The sequence below is a fragment of the Coccinella septempunctata genome, chromosome 9 (genome assembly GCF_907165205.1).
Source record: "Coccinella septempunctata chromosome 9, icCocSept1.1, whole genome shotgun sequence".
Lineage (NCBI taxonomy): Eukaryota > Metazoa > Arthropoda > Insecta > Coleoptera > Coccinellidae > Coccinella > Coccinella septempunctata.
Window position 1 is genome coordinate 13059327 of NC_058197.1, and position 6357 is coordinate 13065683.

Genomic DNA, 6357 nt, shown 5'->3' on the forward strand with positions numbered 1-6357 from the left:
ATTTGGTTCAGAAACGACAAGATTGAAATCTCAGACAGAATTTGTTGCCAAAATATCATCTCTTACTGGATAGACTGGTCCACCATAGTTTACACAAGGTCAATATATTAATAGTTTTCGACCAAAGCATCAGAAATTTCGATAAATTCGAATTATTCGAATTACTATTTGGATATTCAATATAGCTTTTAACTTACTGCTGAAGATCCTGAAAAGAAATAGATTCAGCTAGTGGTAAAGTCAATATTGGTACTACTAGACCTAACCGACCTGTCCTTAAGATGTGACGAAGGACACAATGAGGACTGACCAACTGTTGAATGCTTGGTACATTGTATCTAAACTTTTGTCCTGCTCCACACTGACAACAAAGTTTGTGAGGGATGAACTACCCTCTAAGGCAGTCAAATATTTTGAGCTCTAATATATCTGGAATTGAGCGAGAGGGTCTTGGAATTGAACAAATATACTGCTCCACAAGAGTTATAACGTATTCAATCGTTTTTAAAAGTATGTAATCTTCAAGACAATCGCTGTAAAATCATTTAAAACTCAATAACAACTTGAATCGATCCAATAAAAATCAGTATGAGACATTTCGTCAATCTGGTAGCCTTTTTTTCTGAAGTTTGGTTCTTTGCATATGCTTCATGAATGTTCTTATTTTGAAATGAAGTCAGTTTATCAACGGCTTCGATTTGAAACGAGTTTTCTGAAAATGCCAATACGTAAATTAACAAACGCTGAGGCTAATAGGGCTATTGGAATGCTACAGGCTGGCCTAACTCAGGTTGTTGTAGCGTAAAGGCTCCAAGTCAGCCAAAGTGTGATATCTCGACTTTGGAATAGGTTCAGGGAGACAAGTTCTGTGTTGGAAAGACCAAGCCTTGGTGGGCGACGAAAAACAACACCTCAGGATCGTTTCATCCCCGTTTCGGCGAGAAGAAAACCTACATCTACGTGTAGAATGTTACGGAATACTCTTCAAAATGCAGATGGGGTCCAAGTTTCCATCGAAACCATCAGACGACGTTTGAGAGAGGTGCATCTAGGTTCTAGACGTCCATTAAGAGGAGTTTCATTAACACGTTACCATAAGCGTCAAAGACTGGAATGGGCAAGGCAACATATCAATTGGATCGATCAATGGCGTAGTATCCTTTTCACTGAGGAATCCAGATATGGACGATTTTCAGATTCTCGAAGAATAAGGGTATGGACAATCCCACGCATACCCCGTAATCGTCGCTATGTCCAAGAAGTCCATCCATTCCGAGGGGGTAGTGTTATGGTATGGGCCGGGATATGTTTCAACGGGCGCACAGATCTACACATTTGTCCTGGGAATATGACCGCCTTACACTATAGGGAGCATGTCATTGACAATGTTGTGCCAAATTTTCACGCTGCTATTGGAGAAACTTTTCAATTTCTAGACGATAACGCTAGACCGCACCGTGCAGCCATAGTTCAGAATGCGCGAGTAGCTTGGCACATTTACCAATACCTCCGCACTCACCAGATTTGAATTGCATAGAACATGCATGGGATATGCTCCAAAGAAGATTAGATAATCATCAACCTACTCCAGAATCCTTAAATGATCTGAGAGAGCTTCTGCCCCGTTTTGGGAATAAAATTTCGCTATTTCACTCGATTTCTCTTAACCACTCTGTATATGCTGCAGGCTGAAATTAAATAATTGAAATCAGAACCACCGTTATCACATTGTTGAAAATTGTGTTGATTATTTGTCTTCTAAATTTCAATGGTGGAAAAATTTTATTTCATTCTCTGTATGGCGGTTACTTAGTATAAGGAGCCTCTTATTTTTGACCTGTCTTCGGAAATCGATGTCAAAACTGTCGTAGCATAAAATTTGATATATCCAGTGAATAGTCGATCAGTTTTTGTTCGCAACACTTTTATGAGTTGTTTAAGGGTAGTTCGAGAGTGAATATGTGTCCTCTGGATCTGCAGCCTCTCCATGAATAAATAAACGGCAGATTTTCGACTCAAAAACTCGATAAAACCCGAATAGTTCGACTTTCCCCGACACAGATCGACCTCCGAATGTCACCTGATGATATCAGCGACCAGTTCGAATAAATACAAATAGAAACTGACATTCTCCAATATACAGACACTTTTCCGGACCGAAGCACGATAAATCATCGCTTTTAAGGCATGCTAAAGCAGCGCCGCTCAGTTTATTTATCGACAGAGATAATAACATAATCAAGAGTCTCATTCTGGTAGACGTAGACTCACATCTTGCCACGTTCCTGGTGGAAAGGTGAACAAAGCACACTGATACATTATTTATTATTATTGTTTTTACGGTTGTTTGAGCCGAGGCGCCTGGCGCCTGCGCCCACGCCTGGTCGACGCTAGAAACATATCTGCGGACGCGTTTTTTAAAGACGTTGAGTCATCGCAGCTTCCAGATGGTTGTTCGATGCAAATTTAAGACGGACGATTTCGTTCTTGGGTCAAAATTCTTGATTTTCAAAGTAACAAGGGACTTTCACATAAGGGCTGTACCCACACTTCTTTCTAGAGCTCATTCCTCACTGTGTTATTGGCAGAGAACGCTTTCATCAAGTTCTCAAAGGAGTAAATTCAATATTACTTCTATAGTTCTTCTCAATGACCAATGCCAACTCAAATACCACCCCGAAAGTGGAAAAAGAAAACAGAAATCAAGAGATGGGCCTCAATGGTTTATCTTCAACACCAGGAGAGACACAATTCTGATCTTGAGCAAGGTAGGGTAAAATTCGTGTATGGTTTACTACTGTATCTTTAGACTTTCATGTCAATTACAGCACTGTTAGTTTTAAATGAGAAGCGAAATGGGGCCAAAAAAATTCACCGAACCACACGCCTCATCCAAATAGATTGATTACGAGGATGTATTGATATCTAATTAGCCTAGACCAGTCCCATGCAAAGAAGATGTCCACCGAAATTGTGAAATTCGAAAAATTGGAATATCGAGCCATCATCAAGTACTTGTATTCAAAAGCGTAAGGGGTGAGCAGATTTAAGAAGATATGCTTAATACCCTTGGTGATCAATGTCCTTCGTCATGAAAAATTGGACTGCAAGCTTCAAAAGAGGTAAATTTTCCATTGAAGATGATGACCGATCGGGAAGGCCAGTTTCTGTGTCAGTCCCCGAAAATATCGATGCAGTTCATGACACGAGTTTATCAGACCGTCGAATTGGGCTATAAAACGGCTATCTGGAGCACTGAATATTTCATACGAACGCGTTCATCATATAGTTCACGTCACTTTGGACATGAGAAAAATTGCTGCAAAATGGATCCCCAAATGTTTGAATGTTGATCAAACTCGTGCAAGGGTAGACGCATCGCGTTCGATCTGTGCTCGATTTGAAAACGATGTAGACTTCTTAAACCAAATTGTTACTATGGATGAGACTTGGGTACATTTCTACGATCCAGAAACAAAACAACAATCGATAGAATGGCGACACTCTGGTTCTCCAAGGCCTAAGAAGTTTCGTGTCCAAAATCTGCTGGAAAAGTTCTTGCTTCAGTTTTTTGGGAATGCCTTGGAGTAATCATGATTGATTTTTTGGATAAGGGTAGAACAATAACCGGAGATTACTATTCGACATTTCTGACCATTCCAAGGAAAGCTATCCAAAGGTGTTTTGTTTTTGCAGGACAACGCCCCTGCACACAAATTCGTGATTTAGGGTTTGAATTACTAGAACACCCCCCTTATTCATCAGATTTGGCTCCAACCGACTATCATCTCTTTCCTCAACTGAAAAAAAGTTTAAAAGGTCCTAAATTTTCTCCAAACGAAGAGGTAGTAAAAGCTGTGGAGGTCTGGTTTGCAGAGCAAGAAGAAACATTTTTTTTGAAAGGTCTAGAGACGTTGCAGGTTCGCTGTAATAAACGTATCCAATTAAGAGGAGAATATGTTGAGTAATAAAATGTTTTGATATTGAAATTTTGTTTGGTTCTAAAGTAGGCTAAGAATTTTTCAATATATCCTCGCACAGCACTGTTAGTTTCATCTGAATAGCGAAATGTGGACTAAAAAAAATCACCACTGAACTATAGTTCAGTGAGCCCCATTGAAATAGATGATTGATTATGATCAGTGTTAACTCTCTTCCAAAAATCATTAAGGAAGAAATGCAATTTTAAATTTCAATTAAACGAACCTCCTAACTCTCATGTGAAGATATCTAAACCGTGAAATGAGAGGAATGAAGGAGAGGCATTGTGCAGACTGCTGTGTACACATCTGAAACGTTGCCCGCACTGATTTATTGTGTTTGTATCAACTTGTTAGTGCCCAGAGGAGTGGATCTGGTAACAAATGGCAGTCGCATGGTGATATGATGTATCGGTCTGCTCAAAAACAAGAAAGTATTTCAACGAATAACTCGTGGATTTTTCCGATGCTCAACAAGGCAGAAAAATGAACACGTTTTTCGAAATTAGCTGTACAATTCCATATCCGATTCATGCCACGAGGATATTGGACACTAAACAATTAACAGGAGAGTTTTGAATGTTTTACTCGTATATATCGAATCGACTTTATCTAGCTTCTTGCAGGGATTGATTTAATCAGCGTTTTAGCTTTTTGTTACCGAATGTCCAGTGTAGTCTATCCCTAATTTGTAAATATACGATAAATCTTGGAGAAGTTTCTGAAGCTGAATAGGTAATTCTCCTTATTCAAGAGCTAGCTGTCTCGGGCCATTCCCTAATGAAGACTTTTACCTCCAGAAGTTCAATTATTGACAAGAATTCAATGGGTACTTAAGACACCACGAGCTTAAGAGATGGCCCTCAACCAAGACAAGCATTGACTTTTTCTTCAAAATGATTAGTACTGACGAGAGGGGAAAGATATGCCGATGCAGCTACTCTTCGAACAACCCTAGCTTTTGTTTTTTCGACTGCTGAATATTGTTGCCCCGTTTGGGTTAATAGTGCTCATGTGCAAAAAATTGATACACAGCTAAATCTTTCTATGATAATTATAACTGGAACTATTAGATCTTCACCTATGCAATGGTTACCAGTTCTTTCAAACATTGTACCACCTCATATTCGTAGACAGAGTGCAGTTATAAATTCTTGGAATAAATTTCACTCCTTTCCTGACTCATTTCCAATTCTGTCCTACATTCCACAAAATACGACTCCAAAACTGAAGTCGCGTAAACCCTGTAAACCCAAATTGTTATACCCTGATATGCTAAAATCCACAATACGTCAGACGGTAGCGAACATATTCAATGTAAGAGAATTTATATAATGTTTTATCTGAATCTAAATGACTTATATTTTAGCTGAATATTTCCACAATGAGAAAGGTTGTGAATGAAGAGGATGACAAGGAATTTCCTTCTGTTGGAAGACCCAAAAAGTGGTGGCATTTGAGAATTTTATGTTTGAGTGAATTTATGCGAAAAATTCACTACAGTATTTTCGATTAATGTCATCGTAGAATAAGTTCCCGAAAATTGATTTTTCTATTTTTCATTCAACTTGTCCTATACAATGTAAATGTCTTAAGGTACCAATAAATACCTAATTATTATTATATCAATGTATTAAAATGAACACCACAAATAAGTGCCAGTTGTCCAGTTGATTGTTTATTCATGTAAAATTTCTGTTCAAAGTTCATCTTGACTTGAAACTTTCTGTAATTCCTATTACTCATATTGATGCAAGATGATTTTTGTTGAAGAATTTAACATTCTTGTAATTATCTGTTAATTCCTTCGGGAGATACCCATTCCCAACCACTGCATCATATGCATTTAATCTTCGGGTTTATATTTTTGAAATCTACAACTGATGTAACGTATTCAAACTTTAGCCAAAGAAGATAACGACATTAACTCTCCTCAAGCTAGTGCATATTATGATATTATACTGATCTCTTGTATTATCCATACAAATAACTAGATTTGGTATGCCTTCAATCAGTTTGTATAAACTTCAATTATGTTCGTCACATATTTTCCGAAGAGATTCGACATTGTGATAAAACACGTAATAACAGAAACTTTTACGTAGAACGTACAACAAAACGCTAATTTAAAAACCAAAAATGTTTTGACAAGCGTCATAACCCCACATTTTCGTACTATACAGAGTGAAATGTGTCAAATTTTCATGGCCAACCGACTGCTAAAATAAAAGTGAATGGAGAATAGACTTGTGTCTCTCCTTGAGTTGCACCGAGATGCTTTTTCAGACAAATCCTTCTTGTGAATTCCTGTTTTTAGTACACAAGGGTTCACACGAGGTTTCTGAGCAATAAATCTAGTTGAGTTATTCCTCAGGAT